This window comes from Caretta caretta, chromosome 5 (assembly GCF_965140235.1).
Source record: "Caretta caretta isolate rCarCar2 chromosome 5, rCarCar1.hap1, whole genome shotgun sequence".
In the NCBI taxonomy this organism is placed as follows: Eukaryota; Metazoa; Chordata; order Testudines; family Cheloniidae; genus Caretta; species Caretta caretta.
This window is the reverse complement of record NC_134210.1, coordinates 19,755,781-19,783,724: the sequence shown is the minus strand read 5'-3', so window position 1 is coordinate 19,783,724 and position 27,944 is coordinate 19,755,781. Positions and strand designations below refer to the sequence as shown.

The 27,944-nt window shown below is 38.3% G+C and overlaps 1 protein-coding gene across 19 annotated transcripts in view; it reads left to right on the top strand.

Annotated features, from left to right (window-relative positions):
* Positions 1 to 27,944, top strand: part of TCF4 (transcription factor 4) — a 325,294-nt gene that overhangs the window by 206,397 nt on the left and 90,953 nt on the right. The window lies entirely within an intron of this gene.

Here is a 27,944-nt window from a genome sequence, read left to right as displayed (position 1 = left end):
CTAAAAATCTTGTCACTTGACCAAACTTTGAAGTGATTAATTACACGATGAGGACAAATGTTTCTTGGTCATGTTGATTTTCAGCAGGGAAAACTCCAAAGAGAGCTCTGGAAAGATGCCTGAAGTTTGGGTAGTTACCTGTATGTGGCTCTGGATAGAATGAGCATTAGTTTCACGTGTTGGTTAACTTCTTTGTCAGTATTATGATGATTTATGGATTTGCATTTTAAAAGAGATTTGTGGAAAGGATTTATGAGAAATTTACATGGGTCTAAGCCCAGAATACAGGGAGAACATCTTTATTTTCTACTGAGGTACCTGAATTAGAGTTATAAAAGTAACTGCATCGGTAGCTGTCTGAATGTGTGATACCAGGTGTCAACCAGTGGAATCCAGCTGTTGCCAAAGGCATTAGGGGTTATTTAATAAATAAATATATAGTCAATAATTACCCAGATTCCCACTCTCCTCCCGCACCAAATATGATATATACTTGTAATGAATATCCTTGATTAATTTTTTTGTGGGAATACGGATACTATCTCAGCTAAAAAGATACATTTTTTTCAATGCTTACCTTGAAATCTATATCACAGGCAATTAAACGCTGAAAAGTCTTTTCAGCGGTATATAATCGTTTCTTATGTGATCCAAATAACTTTTCATTTGATTTATCTCATCTACCAAAATTTGATAGATTCTTCTTTTTCGTCTTCTTTTTATTTTTACTGAAAAAAAGCTTAACAAATATATATTGCAGTTTTTAAAAGTATTTATCTCGGCATAATGTACTGTAAATTTATAATAGCCTTAATAGAGACGATAAAGTATTACAATAAATATAGCTTGTAAGTTTTAGTTGGCTAAGAATTATATTTTTCTCTGCATCTTTCTATTAGTTTTGTTTGTGCTGCACTATTATATAGGTTGATAAAGCATTACATCTGTGCTAAAATATATTGGATAGATTTTCAATCAATAGCTGTAAACAAAAAAATCTTATACTGAAAAACGGACAACTTTTTTCACGTCATAACCATATTTCCATTATCTATAAATGTGTGTATTAGGAAGACTTAAGTGGTAATCAGTCTTGCAGAATATATGAACAAATTAACATGTTAATCTGAGATGGACTTTTTGTTTTTATTGTAAACCCAATTAAAATTGAAGTTTACAAATGAACATGTTTTAAAGAGGCACATTTACTCCTGTGAATGTGAGACACTGTAGTCTCACTACTACTTATCTTAGAAATAATAAAATTGAAATCTGAAAGGGACAGACTATGAATATCACCATTTAAATATGAGAGGCGAGGTGGCTGAGGTAATAATATCTTTCATTGGACCCACTCCTGTTGGTGAGAGAGATAAGCTTAGAAGAGCTCTGTGTAAATCTGAAAGCTTGTCTCTCTAGCCATCAAAAGTGGGTCCAATAAAAGATATTACCTCACCTACCTTGTCTCTCCAATATCCTGGGACCAACATGGCTACAACAACACTGCATACAATTAATTTAAATGTTCCAGTTATTGTTTTCTTTGTGATATTGGACATATGTGAATATGTATCATTTTATTGTTGAAATATGGAAATTGTGAAAACAAATTTGCTAGTAATAGACATTTTTTATTAAAAAGTCACTGTACCTATTTTTAAAGTTTACTTAGCTATGTATTTTTACTGGCCTTTTACAGAAATAGTTAATATCCCCTCAAAGGTTTTTGTGAGTGTTTTATGCTTGAAGTTAGCCGTGGATTTAATTTAGATGAAACTTTAACTTTTAATAGCTTATATGACAACTTCAAATGATATATTCCTCACAGCTGTTTACATTTTGAAGCAAGCCAGTACATAATATGGATAATATTAAATACAGTGGAATGTACCTTTGAATGTTCTGAAATGGCAGAATAGCTTTGTGCTGTAAAAGCCACATACTTGCAGAGTAAGGCAGAAATGCTTAAAGATGCAGTGCTCTATTTTCTATCTTATATTTAAAATTAACAATTTGCTTTTTCCAGGATTCAGAATTTTGCATATTTCTTTCTGATACACAGTCTATTTGTGTGCTATATTGTTTGTTTTCTACTTGCTTAATCATTGTCATACAACAATTTTCCATAATTTCTTATGAATTAAAAGTATTTCCCTGTAGACAGCTGACCACTTCAGGACAATTACACTGATACTGTTATATTCTTGTCATAAGGAGAGAGTTTTATTATGATGGTGTCTGCAGTCTAGTCTCACTGTGGAGTTAAGGTTGGTAGGTGTTTCTGTTAGAAACCTCTACAGTCAGGGGCTTAAAACTCTGCAGTGAAAGTTTGCTTTGGGCAGATTCTGAACTTACAAGAACCAGAAGCATTTGACTTTTTTGCACAATGGTATCAAAACTCTTCCTCGTTTAAACCTTTTTTAAAAAATTCTATTTTACATTATTGAAATACTTAACCTTTTAAACTCTCATAAAACCTGTTTGTTTGTTTTTTAAATAAGATTTCTAGGCCAAATAATTCTTAAGGTGGACTATACACCCTTAAGTTTGTGAAATTTGAAATTGTGTTTTACTAGGTGTACAGTAAACAAAACAAAACCCGCAACCTCCCCCACTCATTTTTCCCCCAAATACTTTAATTGTACAGTGTTACCTAATCAGAATATGTGGTAAATTAAATGTAAATATTCAGTGACAAGAATATAACAAAGATTCTTAGAGATGCATAACATAAGTGTGTTTGTATAAATATAACTTTGGCTTTGTGCTATACATTAATATGTATCATGAGAAACCATTTGCAAACTTCATAGATTTAATCTGAACCATTGTCATCTCTAAAAGAATAATGCATCTTTTAAAAGGATCAGAGTTTATGTATGTGATACATCTTGCAACATTAGCCTAGATGGGACTGTTATGTTGGATAAACAATAGGCATTTATAAATTGAGTAAATAGATTACATTGTATTTAGCTGATAGGATGAAAATATTATTGTCTTTCTATTAAAATGCTTGTATTAAATTGGTCTCAGTATTATTTATACGATGGGTTACAAAGGATTTTGGGAAGCAGTTTCAGCTGGTTGAATATATAAATGCTCTTACACAAAATTTCTGCAACCGATTGTAAAAAATACATTGTCTCTTGCTTTTACTGAAAATAATGGTTGATTTTGAATGCAAAGGCAATTAAACTGTAAAAATAATCAGAGTTCAAATAATATTAGGTTCTGAGTTAAACACAAAGTCAAGAAGTTCAGAGTTAAGGCTCAAATGTCATCTTTAAAAATTCACCCTATTGTGACAAGGTGCATTCCAAACAGTGCATGATCTGCCTTGTCTTTATTCAGAAACACTGCAGTGGCTGTGGGGGAAAGAAAACATAAGTCTGGCCTCCACAGCAAGCCCCAGTCTGGCTGAATGAATGAATGAATGACACTTTTCATCTTACGATCTCAAAGCACTTTATCAGCACTGTGTATCTGAGCCCTTATTGCAGCTAAAGTGCAGCCACCGTTGGGGACTGTAGATACGTTTCATTGCAAGAAGAGGACAAACTTGTAACTTGGGGTGGAATAATATTTTTCAACCCTAAAAACTGGATTTAAATAAGTATACAAGTCCCAGAATGTTATTTCATACCAACATATTCTATACTTACCGAATATTATGTTACCTAATCAATCTTCCTAGGTAAATCAGCATGCTATTTCACATAGCATGTACAAAATATCTTTCCGTAACACATTCACGTTGCCCTTTGTGAAGAATATCTCCACTTCTTCTGTTTTTATGGTTTCAGGAACTCGTGCCAATTTCAAATTTCAAGTCTGGATTTGTTTTCCACATCGTCAGTTTGACCTAGTTTTCAGAACATTGTCTTGGTAGTTAGGAGATCTAGATTCTGTTCCTCACTCTTCTTGGCTTTTGGTGTTAATTTGAGCATGTCACAACATCTTTGTGCCTCAGTTTCGTATGTAAATAGGGTGACAGTACTTCCTTTGACTCTCTGGATTATAATCTCTTGGGACAAGAAGTGTCTCTTAGTATGTCCTTGTATAATGCCTAGCATAAAGGGACCGAGACCTCTGGGTGTGTAGGTTCGCCACTCCAGTCCAATGGGGGCTGCGGGAAGGGCAGCCAGCGCGTCCTTCGGCCCGTGCCGCTTCCTGCAGCTCCCATTGGCTGAGAACGGCGAACCGCAGCCAGTGGGAGCTGCGATCAGCTGAACCTGCAGACGCGGCAGGTAAACAAACCGGCCTGGCCTGCCAGGGGCTTTCCCTCAACAAGTGGCACCCCTAGTTTGGAAACCACTGGTAGATACAGCGTAGAGCACTTCCAGTATCTTCTGCACTATTGAAAGGAAGATATGTTCTCTGCCTCAGTGAATTTATGATCTAAACTGGACACAGACAAAATAGTTATGGCACATAATACACCAGATGAAAGTTCAGTCTCTTAGCCCTGTGGGCATGTTGGGGAAAATCGTTCTTGCAAGTCTTTGTGAGACAAGTGTGCTTTAAAAAGGGATGTGAATGGAGCATGGTCATATGGAAGAAGGGAAAAAATGGCATTGCAAGCTTAGGATGTGGAATGAAAGAAAATGTGAAAATGAGACTAGAAAGAAAGAGAGAGCAGTTAGAAGGGATATTTTGGAGGAGCCTACTGGATGAGTAGTATACAGAAATAAAGAACAAAGATATATGCTGTGTGGTGAATTGAGTAAAACCTTAAGGGTCAGGTTAGAGTTTAAGGTTTAAGCAGATTTGAGGTTTCATAAGCTTAAGTGCCATCCACCACAACGACTTTGTACCCGAGAACTAAAGGTCTATGCAGGTCTTAAAACCTACTAGCTATTGCAACAGCTGCCAGGAACAGAGTAAAAAAGTTGAGGATAACTTTAAAAGGACTGAAGAGGGAGAAGCTCAGAAAAAGAGAAATCACAGCATTCCCTCCAGACACTCATATGCTCTAGTGAGGCTTGTGGCTGCTGAGGATGAAACCAGGTCACCATTTCAAACAATGACTGCTTGTAAGTTTTCCAAGTCTTAAGTTATCTTTCTCTGTAATAAAGCTTTCCAGTAACTTGAACAAGCCTACTTGATATCTTTAGTAATCTGATTTTCTCTCTTCTGTGTGGTGTGATTTTAGTCTTATAAATCGTGTTATTAAAAGCAATAATTATTGCATCTGATGAAGTGAGCTGTAGCTCACGAAAGCTTATGCACAAATAAATTGGTTAGTCTCTAAGGTGCCACAAGTACTCCTTTTCTTTTTGCGAATACAGACTAACACGGCTGCTACTCTGAAACCTGTATAATTCAGTAGTTCTCAACCATCTCCATCCTGGGATCTTCTTTTCGCCATCAGAACTGTGATGTTTTGGGGATCACCTAGGCCAGTGAGGGCTTCTATCACCACTTGCCCTATAGCTTGGAGAGCCTAAATGCTGTGCTGCTATGGCTCAGATCCTTGACACTAGTACCCAGCCCATAATCACAGGGTCTCACCCTGGCTTCTGCCAGCCTAGTTACGCCTTGAAAGGTGACATCAACAGCCCTTCCAGTCCTGCGTCTCCTGGCTGGAGCCTGGGCTTTAGGATTTTTCAGGGTGGGAGATCTGAGCCCAGAAGTCTACACAGAAATGAAACAGCCCCGCAGCTCGAGCCCTGTGAATTAAAGTTGGCTGGCATGGGCCAGCCGTGGGTTTTTCTTTGCTTGTAGACACAGCCTATATTAGATATGATCCACTTTCTAATACAAGTTACCTGTTCCCTTTTTACATTTCCCCAACATATCCCCTAAGTGAATGGGGGATCCAGTGTTTCACAAAAAGAAAAGGAGTACTTGTGGCACCTTAGAGACTAACCAATTTATTTGAGCATAAGCTTTCGTGAGCTACAGCTCACTTCACAGACAGCTTCCTACCTAGAGGTTGGCTCTCAGTTTCTGGTTGCCTTTCACTTCAGACCCCTTCCATTTTAAAAGGGTTTGCAGTTTGTTTTTTCTTCAGTCATTATAGATATTCAAAGTGGGGAAATCCCTAATTGTCTCAATGTCTTCCCATTAACTCTAATGGTCCATCAGTTGTCTCTTCCTGGGTTGTACCAAGCTAAGTGCTTGGAGCTCTTCTCATCTGGTTGGGGAAGCAGCCCCTGACTGACCAGCACCTGCTGGAAGGTGAAGGTGAAACTGCACCACCAATTATAAGCACAGTTTTCTCTCTATATACAAATACATAAATTCATAACCACAATCTATATTCATCTCATAATGGCCATCAAGTTCAGAACATTACAAGCGTTTGTAAAAGACCTTACACAATATACTTTTATAATACAGTACTGCAGTATGCAGTTAGTTGCTTTGACTACTTATTTTTGGGGTTTAAACCTGCTGAGTTCTCCCCTTGGAGTGTCTGGAGCCTGACTGTCACAAGGTCCATCCCAGGATCCCTTGGCCATCTGGGTGGTGCTTCCTTCTGGAAGAGTAGGGATGTTGCAATCAGTTGATACCTGTTTTTGACCTTCCCAGGAGGAGATGCAATCCCCCAGGTTGAGCAGTCTATGTTATATGCTGTTTCTGGAGAGAAGCATTCAGAGTAAGCCAGTGCTGATCAGTGGAACATTCAGCAAAGGCAGAACCACTTTCAGCAAGGAAAATCCTGAAGTTTTTTCTGAGCTCTAGCAAGTTATTTAAAACTTTGCCCCATGCAAGTCAACAAATTTTGTTACGGAACAGGAGCTGCTGATGTTGAGTGCCCATTTCTTCCAATAAGATAGCGAAGAGGCTTTAATAGAGTTTGCAACTTTAACATTCTCATTAGGTACCTTTTCCAGATCCACTGGTATTGTCTTTGCCACCAAAGCTTCTTGGTCCAAATGGCTTGGAGTGCAATTCTAGTCACAAAGCCGCTGTGTTTGGTGTCATAGCTTGGGCTCCATCAATGAAAATACCAATAAAGCAAAGCAAAGCCAATCCAGATGCAAAAACTGATTTTTAAAGCTTCAGATTATTTTCTTCCTATCACGTTACCATGGCATTTCCTATCAGTGATAGAATCTCTGGGGGTGGCCCACTCATACCAGACAAATATTAAAAATAGGGCAGAAGAAGACACATCTGTAATGTCATCCAGTTGTATTGAGAAGTACAGGCTTCTTTTAAACAGCTGTTCCTAAACACTTGTAACTGTGTAATGAATTCATCAGCTGACTGCATCTTTGGCGAAGGAATCTACTTTGACTTCTCTGCAGATCAGTCAAGCAGATCCCAACATCCAAAATGCAGGGTGTGTTGAGTGTTTCCCTAATTATTTGAGGGATACCAGTAATGTGATGCTCGAAGAGCTTTCATTTATGGAACTGCCACTTAATAAAAGTCTTCTAATTTTGTATACCCATAAGCTTTCAGATGAAAAAGTCAGTGGGTTTCTTTTAGCAAAGATGGATGTTTGGTCTCCAAATGAGTCAATGGGCCCTCCTTTAAATGTCTGTAAGCATGCACCAGAGTCTTTTGCTAGCTACTGCAACAACTGCTTTGAAGTACTAGAGTAGCTGTCTTGGTCTGAGTTCATCAGAGAGGGAAGTCAGCCTGGAATCCATAGAAGAGGGAAGATAAGGAGGATGGCTGCAATGGCACTGCTGTCTGGCTCCATGGAACAGTGCAAGGAGCAGGCACTATCATCCAGGTATCTTGCCCTTGGGGGGCAAACTGGACACTCAAAAAAGCCAGCTGGTTCCAGCAGATCTGGGCCAATGTGTTGGGCACCTGGCTGCAATAAAACTGCAAAATGAAAAAATTCCAAATGCCGTGTTTGCAAGAGCATAGGGTCCACAGGGCCTTCGCTGAGATGAATGGGACCAGTTTGTACCTCTTACATTTATTCTTGCAGACTCTTGGCAGATTCAGTCAGGCATCACTGCATAGATTGACTCTTGGTTCATGCTTTCAAGGGTATTTCTATCACCATAAGGACTAGTCATTTTTTTAAAATAGAAGTTTTAAAAGTAGAGAAAAAGAGAGGAGGGGTTGTAGCCTGCCAGGTGGTCATGACAACTGACTCAGCACCCCATTGTGCTAAACACAGCACAACACATGGTAAGAGACACCCCTTGCCCTGAAGAGTTTCCAGCCAAAACAAAGAGTAGGGGAAAGCAAATAGCTCACTTCTGTTGATGGAGAAAAAAGGCATAGAGACATTAGGTGACTTACCCAAAGCCTGTGATGGAGCCAGGTTTTGAAACCAGGTTTCTTCAGTCCCACTCTTAACTACAAGACCATCCCTCCTCTTTATGCATCACATTTAAGGGTGGCCTTATTCATAGTGGAAGCATATTTCTTACATAATGTTGAGTATGCTTACACTCTTAAGAGCTTTGACCTCATTATCTGGGCAGAAAAGTGAGTGTATGACTCAGTCCCAGAGCCTAGGGAAACCTCTATCTTATTCCAAAGCCAAGATAATGAAAATGCTACTGTGATGCCACTTGGAATTTCCCTAAAGCTTAGGTCTGGTTGTGTGGGTTTCCTATGGGAAGGACATGTTAATGGATGGGAGGGAGAAGTCTGTGATAACTTTGCTGAGGAGAGCTGGGGAGCAGAGAACTAGGAGACATTCAGTTTATGCTTTCCCTGTATATTTGAATGTATGCTAATGTGAAACATTAGAGGAGGACTAAGCTATTCTTAAAAAGCCAGCCTTATGAATTGTCCTAAACCTTAGCTTCAGATATCCAATTTAACCAAATGGGAGTTTTTCAAATCAATTTGGATAAGTGTGTTTCCTATGTGTTCAAATGCTTCTGCTGCTGCCAGTGGTCCGCCCACTGTGAAATCTAACTCATAAAATGAACAGTTTGGTGGGTTCTCAGCATCATCACTGCTGGCAGCATCTTCTGGGCTGAATGCCATCTTCAGATGTCATGCATCCTGGGGTTCCCTGGGGTTAGAAGTGTGCAGTGTTTCTGGGTTATCACTGACCCAAGGAAGCCCTGAAATACTTGAGTTGAAAATGGCAGCAAGCCTAGCAGTGAATGCCAGACTTGCTGAAATCCCATTATGGATTTGGTAGAATATCAGCAAAGGTGGTGGGATCTGTTAGGGGTATGTCTGAAATGACCTTCAGTTAGATCAGAGATGGAGGACGGATGAAGTGGAGAACGATAAAATATGCATAAAGAGTGTTGGGTTTCATGACTAGGTCCAGGTTAGGAGGAACAACCAGAGCACTCGGAAGGAAGGAAGCAGAATAGGGGGTTGGGTAGGAGGCGTTAGGTGATGGGTTGGGAAGAAAGAGGAACTAATTTGGGGATATTTGCTAGAACATTTTTATATAATTGAGTAAATACTGAGGGCTGGTGAAGTGAGGGCTAAAGTGCTTAGCTAGCTCCACAGCAGTCTGGCTAGAGGACTACTGCAATGTGCTGCTGAGCACTGTGTGTAGTGCTCCTCTGCCTAAGAGCAGTGTATACGTTATTACAAGTGCTGACTAGTGTGGGCCACTCATAGCAGCTTATGGACATGTCCTCTGTTCTCAGAATCCCCATCACCGGTAGGCCATGTTATGCACCTCTCTGTATATACTTCATGCAACATCAGAGGACACCCATCATCCAATGCCCACATAACACACAGTGTTGCCTTACATCCTTTCTCAACCTTCTACACAGTGTATCCCAGGGCAAAATCAAGCCCTTACTTCATTTTTTCATACGAACATTTCTAGTATGTTAACTTGAACGGGCACTTTTACAATTAGAAATCCTGTTTAGGGTTTTCTTGATTTGCAATATTTCTTTAAACTTTTTTCAAATACATTATTATATCAGAATCTACTGTAAACTAGTGAGTTGGTTGATTAAAAGATGTTCTGCTGAAAATTGTGGCACTGGAAAGTTTAAAGCATTTCTTTAGAGTCAAAAGTGCTTTGTGGTTTTTGTCCGTCCGTCTCCCCTCTCCCCCCACTTCAACACACTAAAATGCAGTGAAGCTGTTGATAAAACTGTGTGTGTGTTTAAATAAATTATATAGAATTCTTTAAACACACAATAGCATTTGAAACGAATGGTATGTTTTTTTTACGCCTGGGCCTTAAATGTTTTAACTTCTAATAAAATGTAGTGCAAAATTCATACAGTTCTAAATATTTAACTGTTTGGGCCCAAAACAGCAGTAATGAAGGACTATTCTTAGCAGCTGGTAACACAGGCATATGGTTATTGTGGATTTTATTGTTTTGCTTGAGCATAGACTCCCTCTTCAGAGTAATGTAGGTAGTGCAGAGGACAGCAAAGTGTTTCTCATGGACTTAGGGGTTTGGCCATTGAATACAGAGGATTCCTAAATGCCTGCTGTAAATTCAAACTGAAATACTGTAAGTACTCAGCATATTTTCTTTTCTTAGGCAGCACTTTTAGCATTGCTGTTTTTGCATAGCAGCATTTACTCTTCCTACTGGAATTATGGTTGTATTGGAGTCTGCATATTGCACCCTATTCATGGGGAGTTTGTGCATATTCCTTGGGCTGAAACTTGATATGCAAACTTTCAGTGTAATGTATTTTCCCCTCTTTCATTAAAGCATATATATATATATATATATATATATATATATATATATATATATATATATATATAGGAGCTCTCCTAGTGAAACAGAATTTTCTGAAATTCCCTATATAATAAAGAAGAATGAAAGGAGTGGTGACTCTGGACTTAGTGAAATTGCTTCATGAAACAAAAATTGTCACTATGGACCCGATCCTGCAAAGTGTCCATTGAAACCAGTGGAACTCCATTTGGGAATGTATGTATGCCCAGTCTTAAACTTTCACAGGATCTGTAAAGGCATTTCACTGTTCTGTTTTCTGTTTGTTGCTTTGTTTTGTTCAAATGGGACATGAATTGAATGTCTGCTGTAATGAAAAGAAATGGCTTATATACAAAGGAAAGAAAATTAGATTTGTAGATCCACCCTTAGGGTCATATTCTGCCTCTAGTTACACCCATTGAATCCCGGTGCTAACGGAGGAAGTTAGGGGGATTGCATGAGTGCAAATGAGAGAAGAATTTGGCACTTAGTCCTCTCTTTGAACTTGTGCTTTGGGGAATAATTTTTAGTACAAGACATTTAGAGAGGAAAAATGGCTCCTTTCTATTTCTTTCTCTATGTAGTAGGTAACTTCAGATTCTTTTAAATATTTCAAGTGGACAGTATTTGGGAATTCTGGTATTTGCTTTGGTAATTCTGTTCTTGGGAAGTCTTTTGTTTTAAATTTTTTATTCCATCCAAAAACTAAATGAATATGTAGAAGGGGGAAAGATCACATTAATGAAAAAGTTAATCATGAACTTTATGGGATCCTATCAACACCAGTCTGACTTACTTAATTTTGCTAGCAAAGTTCATGTAATTCTTTATATCACAATTCTTTATATTTTTGCTGTAAAGTATTTTTACATTTTCACTGAAAAGGTAAATATGCAGAAATACTTTTTCTCATGATGATTAGATTAGATTTAAAAAAACCTGCACAAATTACACTAGTAATTATTAATGTGTTTAAATGTCTAGCGAAGCATCCATGAAATTTTCTTGCATAAATGTAGTAGCCCTACAGTATCTTTTATATGTTTTTATTTTGAAAAGAATACAAAATGTTTGCCACTCCAAACAGATGGTTTAATCAACAGCTGAGGAAAAAACACCCTAAGCATTTTTATTGAAGCTAGAGATAGGCAGTATCCCTATACTTGGGCAATATCTCAGTGTGAAGGCCTTATAAAGACTTAGAAAAACTGACAAAACAAAAACAAATAAAATTACTTCATTTTGGTTGGGGGCGGGGGGCATTGATATTTATTTGTTTTTACAAAGCTCAGTACTCAGGAGCAACCCTGCAATAAGTAGGGTTGTGTACATAATGGAAAGAAATCAATTTCAGGAATGTAAAATCTTTGTTTTGAGATTCCAAGGGCATAATGATCCACAATAAGATGATTATTAAAGTTATGAAAAATACATCAACACTGTCCTTTTATTTTTTTTAATAGTAGGGCTTCCGCTGTAACCTTATCAGAATCCTGAGACTGTTGTACCCCATATTTTTCTAATTTTAACCACAATCCCTCCCCCCGCCCCAGAAACCTTCTGGCCCTGTGTCACTTTCACCAAGTCCTTAATTGGCCACAGGGGGTCACTGTTCAGTGACATGAGGCACTCCCTTCCCTGTAGGGGCCAAATGAGTTACTTAAGGAGCACTGAAACTCTGTGCTGGCTCAGGGAAAGACAGACCAGGGCTGGGTCTGTTAGCATCACACATAGCTGTTTGTGTTCTTGTTTCTGTCATAAATCAAAAGTGGTTTAAAGGTTTCTAGTGTGTGATGAATTCCAAGCAGATAATAAAACTGTTTATACAGATGGTTTAGGAGCATTCAAAGACCTACTCAGTTCCTAGCCTGCATTCCTGTGTTACATTCTCATTGTAATGCTTCAGCTAAATTCTTAAACAGGGAAGTGTATCTGTCCACAAAAAGATTTGTTTAAAGGGTTTTAGATAACTTTAGTGTTTTAAACCAGATTTGCATATTTCCCTTGATTTGACTATGTTTCCAGATGAGAACATCTTTTCCCTGCCAAATGTAAGCCACAAAGTGATGACGCAAAGTTAAATTGTCTGGGTCAAGTCCAGTTTGGCTGAGTTAACCCCCTTCCCTTGAGTGGCCCTAGATTTGTATTTTGGTTTGCAGTGATACGATCTTTCTCAGCGAAAGTTTTGACGGTGCTGGGGTAGATTGGGTTTAGTCAGCCCTCATTTGTTGTCATTGCCACCTTGTGGATTACAAAAGATATTGGTCTTCAACAAACGTCCATTTAATTTTGGCTCTTTTATTGCAACCACACTTCAGCAGTGGTGTTTTAGAGTTCTTCACCAAAAAGATCCTCTAGTTTGCTCTACGACACCTCATTTTTCCACTCACAGTTCATTTATGATTCTGATGAGAGTGTTTTTTCAGGAAACACACATTTCACTTTTTGACCTAGGAGCATCTGTTAGAATTTTTTTTAATACTACTTTGGCATTCTGCAAGTGTTAATGTCTTTCATATCTGTTTAATGCTATTTAGGGATATTTATGATCACCTCTTGGTTACTTGGGGTAAAGTGTGTTGCAATTTTTTTCAAACAGACAGGAAAGCATTCATATGAGGAAACAGATTGCTTTAAACATGTGCTTCCTGTGACAGTAAAAAGAACAAATTGGATTTAACACTGTGTAATGAATGCATAAATGTGTATGTTTAAGCTTTTAAAAGCATTACATTTGGTTCTGGTCTAAACAAAAATCAAGAGTCACTTGTTAAAGAGGAGCAAAGTGGATTCAGAAATGTACAACCAAACCTGTTTATATTTCACAAAGCAGTTCTGATGCAATTTCCCCATTCAAATCCAGATTTTTTTTTCCTACCTTGGTCTTAGATTGGAAAATTTAGTCTTTGAGAGTCTCTTTCTGAAGAACTGCCCCAGTTGTGCATTACAGAAGTGAAATCATGAAAGGAAAATGTCGTTTTAGAGCTCTAGTTATTAAAATCACAAAATAGAGTCCCTGGATCAATCATTTTTATAAGGAGAACACAAAGAACATACAGATTGCAGATACCTGGAATAACACGAAGTAGCACATGTAGTGTCATATTAATATATTGTGTTTTAGTGAATTTGTTTCCATGGGTTGTCTCTGCCCCATATTTGCCTCTGAGGTTCATCCCATCCTAGTCCCTCCCCTCCCCCCCAGTGTTAACACCACAACTTCAAGGCTCTGCCTGATACCCACCATCCTTCATTCCAAAGACAGCTGGGCAGAGACACACATTCCCTTCCCCCCCCTCCCCCTTGGAGCATCCATAGTTTGTGGACATCTGATTCTTACGTTACACACTGAGGTACTAATATCAAAACAGATTACTTATAGTTGCACAGTAGGCTAGTGGGTTTTTTGGCCGACATGCATGAAACGAAATGGGCATGCTGCAGTCAGCTTGGCATCAAAGTGGGATAAAGGAAACAGGGGGAACAAAATCAGACTGTGAATACAGTAGCAGCCAATGGCTAACTTCCTCCCCTCCCCCACCCCGCCCTTACACAGGGCTATAACGAACGGGATTACTTTCTTTTTTATTTTTGAAACATGAGTGAGAGTTCAGTGGCCCAGGAAACAGCCTGGAAGCACTTATTGTACTTTCTCATGCTGTTGAGCCATACCTCATTTCTTTGGGCTACTTTAGTTGCTCCAACATACTGCTTGCACAACGTATATAGGGTATATTGTCATTGAACTCTCACTGGAAAGGTGATCAAAAGGGAATTTAGGCACAGAGATGCATTTTCTAATATATTTTTAATAAACTGAAAAGCAGCATACTGTTAAAAGAAATATAAATACAGATCCACACACATATTACATTATCATTCTCTACTCACCTATTAAAGAGAGTAACGTATTCCAAATCCAGAGCTTTAAGGATTCACTATAAATTATTTTAAATGCCTCCTTTTGTTTTGTTTGTTTTTTCTTGAAGATACATCTAGAAATGAATTAAAGGCAATTGCTATCCCCTTCCACTCCACGGGTTCCCTCACTCATCTGGTTTTCTATGTTTGCAGAAAGCAGTTTCTAAAATGTGAATTGGCTAAATTATTCAGGTGACTAAACGGAGTGGGGCTTGTGTGTCTGCCTACTGACCACCAAACTGTTTTCTATGTCAGGTCTGAAAATGCTAACATATTCATTTGTATTAAAATAGACAGATATTCAGCATGAAGATATCTAGAAATGGAGCAAAATGCCAATTTCTGACCATCCTGAAATTCTTTGTGGGCTCTAGGAGTTAGGGTTAGAATACAATTTGTTTTGATAATTAGTGCACATCTCCTAAGACTTTGAGAGAATCATAGTTAACCTTTCTTCTACCACGTTCTCACATGAAATTAACACACCTTTTATCATTCTCCAGTATTTAAGCAAATATTTTTGAACCATCTCTGTGCAACAGGTTTCCAAAAGACTAAAAGTATGCTCCAGGTTTCAAAAAAACTTCATTTTTCTTACATTTTAAATGTTCTGTTTGTGCAAAATTTTGAGAATCACCATAAGGGCTTCTTTGCATTTTTAATTTAGTAACTAACATATGAATAAATTTGCATATTAATTAGTTGCAGATTAAATCATGCATACATAATTGCCTCCTTACTGTGTTTAATGTTTGTCAAAATCTCCAGCCTGGTTTGATGGATGTCGTATGAAAGATTACAATTTGATGTACCCTTGGAAGTATTTACACCAATAATGCAGGATTCTTAATAGCAGAATTCTCTAGTTATATACAGTTACTAATAAATGTGTAAGATAGGTGCATGTCCCCTTTGACTAGATTTTTTTTCCTTGCACCAAGTCATTTACTATTCATAATCATTAATGCATCTCCTAATTATACAGCATATGTCTGTTAACCATTTCATTGCCAATTTTCGAGCTGCAATATCTGAATTTTTAGTACGACTTGTATTATTTTGAGACACAATTCTTGAATCACTTTGCCTGAAAAATTAGGTGTCCCTTGTGCTTTGTCTAGCGTGTGATATTCTGAGAAACAGCTTAAAATACAAGATCCACTTTGTATTTTATTTAGGTTCAAGAAATGAACCTCACTTAATTAATGGCTGAAGGGTTCTCTACAGTGGCTACTGCAGTAAACAATCAAGGGCAATCCAAGTTCAAAAATATTAAATACTAAAAACATCACTAAAATGCTGAGTAATTTGAAAAAGCATGAAATGTGTTACAGAAAGAGAATTAGATTGTAACTCCCATACCCTCAGCAGTGAATTTGCATCAGTATGAGTCCATCAGAGGGGCCGCAGAACTGGAGCAATATTGCTGTCTTCTTAAGTCACCCCAGTGTGCTGAGGTATTGCATCTCACATAGCTTTCAGTAGGAGGGACCTCAGGTCGATAGGTTATATACTGAGTGCAGTACCTATGCGGTACCTAATGCAGTCAGGGCTAGATTCACAAGGGGACTTAGGCACCTAACTGCCATTTTAGATGCCTGCATTCAATATTTAAGTGCCACTGGCATTCACAAAAGCCCCGGTCAGCCGCTGCTTTATGCTGGGTGCACCATAAGTCCCCAAGTGGCCTAAACTTCAGTGGCTGAGCATGCGCACACTCACCTAAGTCCTGACACCACTCAGCAGATCACTGCCTAACTCATGCCTAAGCTCACATCAGGCAAAAGGGAAACTGAACTCCCACATCCTGGGTGAGTGCCTTAACCAGTAGGCTAAAGGTTATGGGAGCGGAGGACACTATCATCCTCTCTTCCTCTGGTGGCATTTCTAGCAAAAAACTGAAAGCACCAAATTGCTGGAGAGGGCTCATGGCTGAAAACCCAAAGCAGAGACAGGTGCCTCCTTCTGACCTGGACTACCTCTCTGTGAGTGGGCCCACCCTTCTCAGTAGTTCCAGCTGGGTAGTTTAGACGGCTCCCTGCTCATCGTGTTGGCTTTTGTGAATCCCATCCATCGGTGCCGAGCTCTTTCCATATATTGTACAGGGAAGCCGGGCACTTAGCTCAGGGTTCTGAATTCCACTCGGCCACAGAGCCCCTAAAAGCTAGGTGCTGCAACGCTCAGGAGTGCAGCACCGGAAGTCCCTTTGCGAACCTAGCCATGTGAGCTCCAATTCCTAGGCATAAATAATATGGTGAGCTGTGTGTGAACAATCACCACCGCTCTTTTGGTCTCGAAGCTTAATTAAATTGCTATTTAAAAGCCCTCCCCCTTAACTTTATGGGAACTGTTTAACTTGTATGTCATAATTACATGGTGCTTTGATGTCAGATGTACCACCCAAGTAAGTGGTAAAAATTCATGAGTCTGCCCCCCCCAAAATCATGAGATTGGCTTACACAACATAAGATTGTTTTAAAATATGTAAATTAGGAGTCTTCCAATTTGCTTGTGAGTTTTGAGTCTTTAAGTTTTTGTCCACAACCAGGAGGGCTAGAAACATTTTTTCTTTTTTAATTAAATAACGAGAGCTTATAGTCTCATGTAGTTACAGCATTCCTGTATCTGAGACTTGGGGGGTCGGGTGGGGTTGGGGGGGAGAATATTGCACAACTTGTGATAAAATCCCAAGAGTTGGCAGTAGGGAATTTAGCAGCAAGCAAGATTTTCTTTCTTCTTCCTTGCCTGACTGTACATTATCTTCTTTTCAAACCAGGGCAAGAGGGCAGATTTATAGGGTTTCCAAATCTCACGTTTTGATATAGAAATTGGTATTTATGTGTGTAAAAGCAAGCATTTAAGTGCAAACTTGACCAATCAAAGGGAATATGATGTCAGAATACTGGAGTTCTATTCCCTCTGCTCTGTCACTCACCGGCTGTGTGGTTTCCAGCAAGGCATTTCACCTCTCTGGTACAGAGTTTCGCCTCCCACATTTTGTCTGTAAACCCGTCAAGACAGTGACTGTCTCTCACGCTGCTTGTACAGTGCCTAGCACAATAGGATGGCAATCTTGATTGGGGCTTCTAGACTCTTCCACAATACGAACAATATATTACATGTGGCATTTGAATGTCTGCTTTTGACATGCATGTGGCCTTCTTTGAGTTATTTTAATGGGGGACGGAGGGGGAATTTGTTCAGTAATGTGTTTGTGTGTGTGTGTTTGTGTATTTATAGTAGTTCCACTGTGTGTATTTTATTATTCTAAGAATGCACATATTATTTACATATCTATATATAGTGTGTGTATTTAATATAATAAAATATACAAAGTGAAAGTACCGTATGGCCCAAACTACTCACAAAACAATATTCTTCTTTCAGAAGATGCAGCATCTTGACATCTTTATTCCGATTAGTGTGTTTCTAAGAAAGATTTCAGCACAAAGTCCTAATGAAATAAAGGTATAACCGCCCTTTTTTCAGCAGGATTTTACATGGTAGAAATAAAACATAGTGGAACTACTGCCCAAAGACCTTGCGGATTTCTTCTCTAATCACAGAAGAACATAAACTGCTTAATACTTACCACTAATTATCCTCTTGCACAGTGCAATTCAGTATTAAACCACAAAAGAATGTTCAAATACAAGGGACAAATCTACAAAGCAAGAAAATTGTAAGGCCAGACTACATTCAGCAAAATCGACCCTGTAGTAAGCATGTGCAGGTCCTATCAAAATCGCTGGGTTAAATTCAGTTGTGATGTAAATGCCAATATAAGTTACATATTTGGTGCACAATAAGTTGATCATAAACATGGTATACTGGGTGTTGTTATAATTGTCTAACTAGTGGAACTAGCACCAATCCATCCATTCAGAGAATGATCAAAATATTTGCCCGGCTTTAATTTAAACCCACCCCATGCCCTGTTCTCCCAAGGCTTGATTCATTCATGGCACCAATGAGTGTGATTTCCATTGATGCCAGGGCTGAATTTTGCCTCCAAGGAATACCAGGTGGGTGTAAGTTTTATATTTATTGTGAACACCAGCTGGATGACAAATCACTACTAGTTTATATCACTGTTTACACGACTGCTGAATTTAGTCCAGCTTTAATTCACAATAGGCTGTGTCTAAGAGCTAAATTCTGCACATTCAAGGGCAGAAATGACCCTAATTATTGGTTGGAACAGTCTTTGCAAAAGTTGTTGGATCAGCTACTTCAGCAGTGAAAGAAAAAGTCTTTATCCAACAATTTTTCTCCTCAAGATTTTATACCCTGGGTGTTTAAGGTGTATTAGTTATAAACAGAAAAAAAGAAACTAAATCATTTAACATAAAGAAAAAAGAAAGCAAGAAATCCAGCAACCCAGCCCAATAACAACTGCAGGTAGAGTTCTGCACCTCTGATGTCTTTTCAAGTTGCAGTTTACATAGTTTCCTGCAGACCTTCTGAAAGCCTAATTGTTCCTTCACTCCCTAGTTCTTATTTGCTGTTCTGCCCTGTGTGCCTGTGCAAGGTTCACACAGCAAGTTAACTCCTTGCTTGTTGGAATACTAGCAGGACTTCTGAATCCTGTCACACTTCGCTGGTTTAATGCCTTTTTGGGTGTAAATACCAAAAAGGGAGAGAAATTATGTAATTTAGCACAGTGGGGTACAGCTACAGCAATGACATGAAAATAAGAGAAGAAGATTTTGGACTAAATACCAGGTGAAACTTCCTGATAGCAAGATGCATTAGATTGTGAAATAAATGAGGCGTTGGACTTTTTCACATGAGACTGTTAAAACTAGAATAGATAAAATACTAGAAAGTATACCACCTCCCTCTCGGATTCATTGTCGTCCCCCACAAATGGGGTGTATCTTCATGACCCCTTGGATATCATCCCAAAATTCTTCTTCCAAACTGAATGAGCCTGACCTGATTCTGACATCCCAATGTTCCTGAGCTTGAGTCTTTTTTCCTCCTCAGCATGTCCACTTTGATGTTTTTGCCTCCAGAGAATTGGCTTAGTCCTCAAGAGTGCCCCAAATACTCCTAAAGATCAGGTTCCCTTTACTTTATACCCAGTTATGAATTGTGATCAAAGACAACAGTGATCTCAAGAACAGATGCACCCTTGACTCCTGATCCCTAATGAAAAGTAACTACGGATGACTCAGACTGAATATCCCCTCCCTCTGTGGAGGACATAATTTTTTTTCCCTCACGTACAGGTCCATTCTCTTTACAGAACTGGTGGCTGTCCTGCTGGGTGGGTGAGTCTGACAGCTTGAAGACTGAGTGAAGCTGCTTCAGAGAGAAAGGCCTGTCTTTTCAAGCTGTTGACTTCCTAATTAACAGGAGAGCATTTTTTTAAGTGTAGGAATTACTCACTTCTGTTCAGTGGGGCACTGGTAAGAATATCAGTGCTTGCACATTCTCTAGCCCCTCCCATTCTTTCTCAAATTATGCTCTCTCTTCCATTCTTCTGTGGCATGCAACAGAGGTAGGGTAGCATGATTTCTCCCATTTTATGCAAAGGAAAATGTAGCACAGAGAAACTAAACAACTTCCTGAGGTCACATGGTAAATCAGTGTAAAAAATAGGATTAAAACACACAGCTCTTGTCTCCCAGGTCTATACTTAATCTGCTAGACCACAGTGAACCTTGTATGAGCCACTTAACCTGTGTCTCCGTTTTTTTGGCAGCCTTATACCACACACCACAACGATCCTTTTGTCATCTAGGGGGAAGAAAGGAATTTGACACTTAGGTGACCTTTTTCAGTTTTCCAAATGATTACAGACGATGAGCCAGATCTTCAGGTATACTGAGTTTACACTCTGTATAGCTCAGGGATTGAGGGATAGGGACAAAAGTGTCTCTAAGCCACCTTTTGTACTTCCCCAAGCGCAAATGAAGACTAAGCTGTTCTTAAACACAAACTGGAGCAGCCATAGGGTGATGAAAATCTGGCTATCCCAGCTTCATACCTGCTGAGATCCCCACATGTTGCCAAGTTTACTCTTAAAGCATAATAGCAAAACTTGGATTTAAATCCAATTTAGCTGGAGAAAGGGGCTGAGGATCCTGACCTATAATGTGATTTTTGAAAAGTACACATGGACAGTGTGTACCCTGCTGGATGCTGCTGATGCTCATTCTGCCTTTACAGTTTGCTCTGCCAAATCTGATCTCATGGGTGCTTTCACATATAGCAGTTATCTGTGTATGAAAGCAGGGAAACATATTCAGTCTTAACCATAGCATTTACTAATGGTTACAATACATGTGTATATTTCTTAGTATCTAAGGTCTGTGTGCTAAGGAGCATATCTACTTCCTGTCTTTGTACAGCGTATAGCATACTGAGAACTGGGACCTATAAGTGATACTTTAATAGTTTGTATATATATAGTTTCTGTAAATTCCTACAGTCCAGCAGACCACATATAAAGTCATATTAGTATAAATTATTTGGAATATGGGAGAAAATGCACTTTAGATGGAAACTTTGAAGCCTTGAACTGTTTTATAAAAATAATTCTGCAACTGTGTAATACAGTGGTTTTCATCCTTTTTTCATTTGCGGACCCCTAAAAAATTTCAAATGGAGGTGTGGACCCCTTTGGAAATCTTAGATATAGTCTGTGGACCTCAGGGGTCCATGGACCACAGGTTAAAACCACTGCACTATGGTAACAACAACCTTTCATGGACCCCTTAGACAGTGTACGCAGACCACAGGTTGAAAACCACTGATCTTATACAAGGAAATTCTATCTTCAGTTTGCGGGCAAACCAAAGCAGATCTCTCATTATTTATGACAAGAGAACTCCTTGTAAGAACTGTGGACTGATATTGTTACATGTTGGTGATAATGATAATAACAATAATGCCAATGTGAGTTTTGCCTTGGAAAACCATGTTTGACCTTCTAATGACAGCCTCTGCTAATGGAAAACAGTTGGCCCACAAATTACAAAAAGTTATTAGTAATAGGATACAAAATAGTTGTTGAAGCACTGCTCACTGTAGCCCATGTTATCAATTGAACATGCAGTATTTCCCCTTATAATCTAAATGTGCTGTTATATATCGTATATTGTTATTTGGCCCTGGCCATCAATGTGCTGTTCAGCCCTGTGTTGGGCACAAAATAAATACACATACAAATCATTCTATGCGTATGTTTTTGTCAAGTCCTTTAAAATGGATTCAAAAGAAACATAGTGTCTGAATATTTCTAAGCTCAGTGGGGGGCAGATGCTACTAAATTTATTTATGAAAAACACTTGTTGGCTAGACCCCAGGATTGGCCCTGTTTGGACTCTCAGTAGCACATATCTCTGGAAAATACCAGGGGTCATATAATCAATTTTCAGATGATTTTCCAACTTATTGAGATAGGGTATTCATATTCTATGCAGGAAATATTTCCTGCCCTTGGATTTGATAGACCCTTTACACCCATTTTAAGGCCCCTGCACACAGCTAAAACAATGTAAAGGGGCCTTAGTACTATTGCCAACCTCAGGTGTTCAAACATCATGAGTCAGTGCCCTCCCCCACCCCTGCACAAATAAAATCATGGGATTTTAAAAATAATAAATGTAGGATTGTATTTATTAACGTTCAGAGTTTTGTGACTTTAGGGCTCCTGTTTTCAAGCTTTTCTCCATAAATATGGGGGCAAGAAACTTACTTTGTTTTAAAATGAAATCTGAGATTTACATCCAATCAGTGAGTAAAGGAGCCGGGGCTTTAAAAAAAGCCAAACATTGTGAGACTTATGATAAAATGGCAAAAATTGGCACTGCTGCCTTGGTGTAACTGAGAGTTCTGGCTCATGTGTTTTAAATCACTCTCAGTTTTTGCAAGCAGCATAGTCAGAAATAGAGATGCTGGCAAATGAATATTTTAGATATGTACTTGGTTTAAAATAGATCTACTGTAAATTATATTTTAATGTTTTTGTGTGTTAGCTTTCATGGAAGGTGACAGACTGACAGCAGAGGAGATTGGAGTTCTCTTTTTACTGTAAGAAAGAACAGGTATCGCATGAGCGCCACAAGTTTTCCCTTATTGCCCATCCCAAGTACCTCCAGACAAAGAAGGGCAGCTCTACATAATGGAAGTGCACTAAAACTGACCTGTGTGTAAAGCATACTCTTTATGCTATTTAAGTTATAAATAACTAGTGTTAAAACACTCTTGATATTATATTGTTAACCTCATGTGCCATCTAGTAAATACAAGTACTCGTGTAGCTAAGAGTGCATAAACAGGGTTTGATATGTTACAAATTAGTCCTGCTGGACATTTACAATAGCATTGTATAACCTAGTCTAGCCATTGCGGACTGACCATTTTGCCCAGCTAACATAATACAAAGCTATCTTTGGTCACAATACCCACCTCAGCCAATGAGCTTCTGTTTGGTGGTTCTTATATGGAGACACAATGTAGGTGTCTGTGCCATCAGGGCACTATCGCTGCAAGAGTTATTTGCATAAGTGAAAGATTAGCTTCACAATTTATTGTATTTATTTAGCCTTGTCAGATATGTCTGTTAAGCATTGTAAACATGTAAACACCTCTGATAAAAATGCACGTAGCAGCAATTCAGTAGGATCAATATCCACATTAACACCCACAAATCACAGTTGGATGAGTATGCAGGTTTGGAAATCATTTGTTTTATTTCTTTTTGCTGAAGTTATCTTACCAGTTATAGTACTACCTGGAGACTACATTGATGGCTGTGGTAAAAATCCATATAATATGTAGTAGATATGTAATGCACGTACAAGTCACAGATAAGCATTGAATAAGCATTCTAGTCAGCAAAGCTAATCTACATAGACACTCATAGTATAGATTTTAAGTCCTTTAGAAACAGTATCTTTTGTCCATTGTCATGTATCCTAATTCTTTGACACAAGTTCCCTGCTGGTATAAACAGGTGCAACTCCATTAAAATCAACAGTTACGCCCGCTTACAACAGCAGGAAATTTGGCTTCCTTATGTCTTATAGAGAATTTGTCCCTTTTATGAATAATAGAAAGTGTTCATTTCCAAAGCAGAGACATCCTTACTTTAACAAACAAAATAATGAGGCTTGAGGCTAAGTCCTATGGTGATTGATGTATTAGGAATGTGAGCAGTACGTAGTTTATAACTTAAAGCAGGTATATCAACATTTTAACTGTTCTCTAAACTAGTTTTTTGCATATTGCTGCTGTTAGGGCCTGGCATATTCATGCAGCATATATATAGATAGATAGATAGATTTTCATGCTGTGCTCATCATTATGGTACATGACTGCCCGAATATGGTCCTCTTCCTAGAAGAAGAAAAAATAATTACTAACACCCAGAAACAGAGGATAGCAAGGAAACAAATCCTGAGAAAAAGAGACATAGAAAAGGACCAGATTCTATTGTCTAGCAGGTTGCTCACTGACTTCATTTTGAAGTTGTGCACAACCCATGGCAGAAAATGACTGGTGTTTGTACTACTGAAAATATGTCTCATTCTTATGTGTAAGGTAAACATGATACAACTAATTATTTTGTTCATTATCTTCCTCAGTTTTTGTTTTTATATTGTCCATTAAGCAAGACACTGCTTCATTGTGTGAAAATAGTCAGCTTTGCTTACTGTAAGAGAATTACATCTACAGTTAGTTAGGAAACTGATTTAAAAAAAAAAATCTGCTCATATTTACGTCCCTGGAAAGCAGATCTGGTATCTGTGGAAGAACTATTTTACTGTCCCTAAATGTGATCTTCCCCTCCATCCCACCCCCAGTCTACTGACCTTTAATCTCTGGTCATTATAGATGGATAAAATGACTTTGATGGTTCCCTCTAAGATTCCTTTCTCCCTCATACTTCATATTAAAGAACACTATATCTCTTTCCCATGTCATTAGGATCTATATTGATACCTAAATTCAGGGATGTGGCTAAGAAGGATGAGGTATCCAGCTGATCCAGGCTGGCAGGAATACTAAGAATCTGGGTATTACGGGCTTTTTGCCAGGTATTATACCATTGCCAACTAGTATTTGTTGCTATAAGCTTGTCGTCAGACAAATAGTTTCCCTTTTTTTACTACTTTCCTAAGGACTTGTGTTTTGACCTCCATATTTTCAAGAAAATGCTGTGCTGTGTGTGTCATTTCCTTCCAGATTGTCTAGATTTGCAGACAGTTTTTTGTTTCTCTCAAAAGAGGTGAACATTGATTTCTGTCACTTTCTCAGTTTAAAGGTTTTAGGTTTTCCCTCGGACCCCAAACGTACTGGTTGCTGAGCAGTTTCTGTGTGTTGGTGGGGTGAAGTGCTTCAACTCTAACGTACTTCAGTGGGAGTTGAGAGTGTTCAACAGCTCACTGAATGAAGCCATTCAAGAGCTAACTTTCATGGCACCGTTTGGAGATTATGCTAGGAAAGAGACACGGTTTTGTTTTCTTTCTTGAATCAGTTGGGAGGGTCTCCTGTATGAGGTGAAGACATTGATATGGCTTCTCTACAGTTCAGTCACTCTTCTCCTGGGGTTTGGAAATAAACAAAAACAAAATGGAGAAACTGGAAACAAATGTATTAAAGCATTGAAATTGTATATGTATCACAGAAACCACAAAACTGTGACCATTTCCAGTCAGCTTCACCTGTCTTCTTTTATCCTTTATCAATTCATCTGAAATAAGTCGATAGCAATTCCTATCTGGATTTGTCTGTGGATTCTAGCAAAGTAGTAAAGAAGGAAAATGAAGGCAGAGGCCTGTGGAAGGAATGATTATCTTCTAAAATGTGAGACAGGTTGGCAACTTAGAAAATGCTGAAATAACTGGTTCATGACAAAGTGTTGAAGTAACATGGTATTTTACACTTTCTATGTCATGTTAGATAAGATCTTATATTAACTTAAATTTGTCCACACTTGTGCTATATGAATATATTTATAAAACAAGAGCGTAGATAAATTGCACCTGATGAGTTGTTATGTTATCAGTGACCTAGAAAGCACTGAAAGAATGGCTTCATGACATACGAAGTGTTGAAATAATGCATTATTGCATCACTTTTTGTGTCACAAGCCTATTATTTCTAACATGGTTTTAAGTCTCCAGCCTTTCGGTGGCATTCCCCTCTGAGTGCAATATCACAGTTGTTTCCGAAAGGAATACAAAGTTTCAGCATTAAGTACTTTATCTTAGTATTTTAAATAATATTTTTGCACTATAAATAATTCTCTATGTATTCAGGTTTGAGAGTGGATCTGTTTGTACCTATTAAAAGATGACATCAGGACTCTTAACCAGTGCAGAGAAGCCTTGAACTGACTGTATAGTAACATTTGAATATACAGCGCAGTCAAGAAAGTACTTCACAAGCTGTGGGTAGCCAGAACATCTTTCAGTTTATACTGAGAAATAACAGTTCCCCTGGTGTTGCTTTTGTATGTCATTGTACTTTTGCTGTGAACATGTGTATAAAGTGGTTGCCCTGAAAGAGTCAACTTTCCCTACAAATAAGGAAATAATCACAGTTATTCTGATACTACTCTGTGGTACCCGATGACAAACTCTGACTGAACGGCAACCAAATGTGTGATGTGAGAGAGAGTATGTATAAGTATGATATATGTGCATATAGATTTCTAGGAGATCTCACACAGTTGAATTTGCAGACTTTCTCAGTTACACATACATACAAAACATAGTTTCCTCAGTAAAATCCCTGTAACATGTCAGCTGCTTTTGTTGGTAGTGACTCCTACCGGGGAAGTTGGAACTGGAATAAATTGTGGGCTTGGCTTTCTAGCAGCCTATATTAATACCAGAGTTTTGGATCAACAATGTGTAGCTTAGAACAACTGCCTTTGCCTGGCTCAGTGGAAATCCCTAAAGTAGTTATGTTATGTCCAGATGCAAATTTGAGAGCACTGCATTTGGAGATTAAAATACCAACAAAGATTTGTTTTTGTAAAAATGCTGTTTCTTGTCAGATAACAGTGTTTATATTTTTAGCAGTTTGCTCTTTTAATCAATAGGTTCCCATTACCAAAAGCCCAGTTTAGGCAAGGTGGGTGGAGATACATCTCCTACTATATGAATTCACTATATAAGTCTGTGGTAAAATGCTTCTCCTACTCAGACTTAGATGATGTGGGAAGCAGCGCTGTAAGATAAAAGGAATAACATTTGGAAAGGAACACTTTAGATATTCTGGATAGAAAGTCTAACTCCAATTTAAGAGGGTTTAGTTCCTGGAAGCCTAGTGGCAGCGCATTGCACTGCTGTGTAGGGGTCCAACCTCCCCAGGCTGTCAATCAGCAGCATGCTCAGTCCCTGGAGCACCTCATATCAATCTGTAACTACCCCTCCAGCCGATACTCGGAGTGTTCTTGGCGGGCTCTGGAGGAAGTTATACTTAATCTTCCTAAGGAGGGAAAAGCGTGGGGGCTTTGAGGCTGCTGGTTGAAAAGGGGGAAGAAAAGGGTGTAGGTGGATGACTTTCTAAACTAGTGTTACATTTGATGATTTCAAAGTCCTAAATAGAGTTGGTATCTCTCAGATAACATTGTTGGCTGTCTTCTTTAAGGTGTGTTTTATGCAACAAATATTATTACAGTGTCTAGAAAAGAATCCAGAAAAATCACAGATTTCAGAGCAAGGCAAGAAAAAAAATTCTCTTGATACAAATATATAGGGCAAATGTATGTATTATCAGCTGAAATGGTCAATTCTGATTGTGATGTATGGAGAATTATTTCTTGTTGTTATAATTGTATGCTAACTCCCTACATGAGACACTATTTTATTATTACATGTATTTGCTATATTGAAATTTTCAAATTCAGAAGAGTCACAGAAACTTAAATTTTCATGAGTAAAAGTACTGATGTGAATTTTATCCAACATAAGTTGGAATGCCGCCCCCTTCTCCCCCCAACCCCAAGTTACAAAAACGAAACCAAACTCAACTGCAATCAGTTTCATGTCTAATTGGTCAGGATTCAAAGACTGCTTTTTAGAGGCCTGGGTCTCTGTTAATTTGCATGATCTACAGACACCAACACATGAAATTTCAGAATTATGTGGTGTCAGTAATTAAAGCCTATAGAGTTAGACTTTAGAGGGTGATTTCATTGGCTGTGAACTGATTAACTGATATGTCTTAAAAATCTGTCAGATCTAGTTTTGAGGTAAATTTTTACTCAAATTGGATGTTAATTGTGTAGTAAAGTAATTCCTAGCTTTGTTTTTTCGAATATGTGAAATTTGCTTTTAGTGCGAGAGAAAATGCCATACTATAGTTTGAAAACATAACAAGAAAGAACTTAGATTTGTAGAAATACATTATATTAATGTTTTAAAAATAGTTTTAACACAGTTAAAATAATTTACAGTTTAAT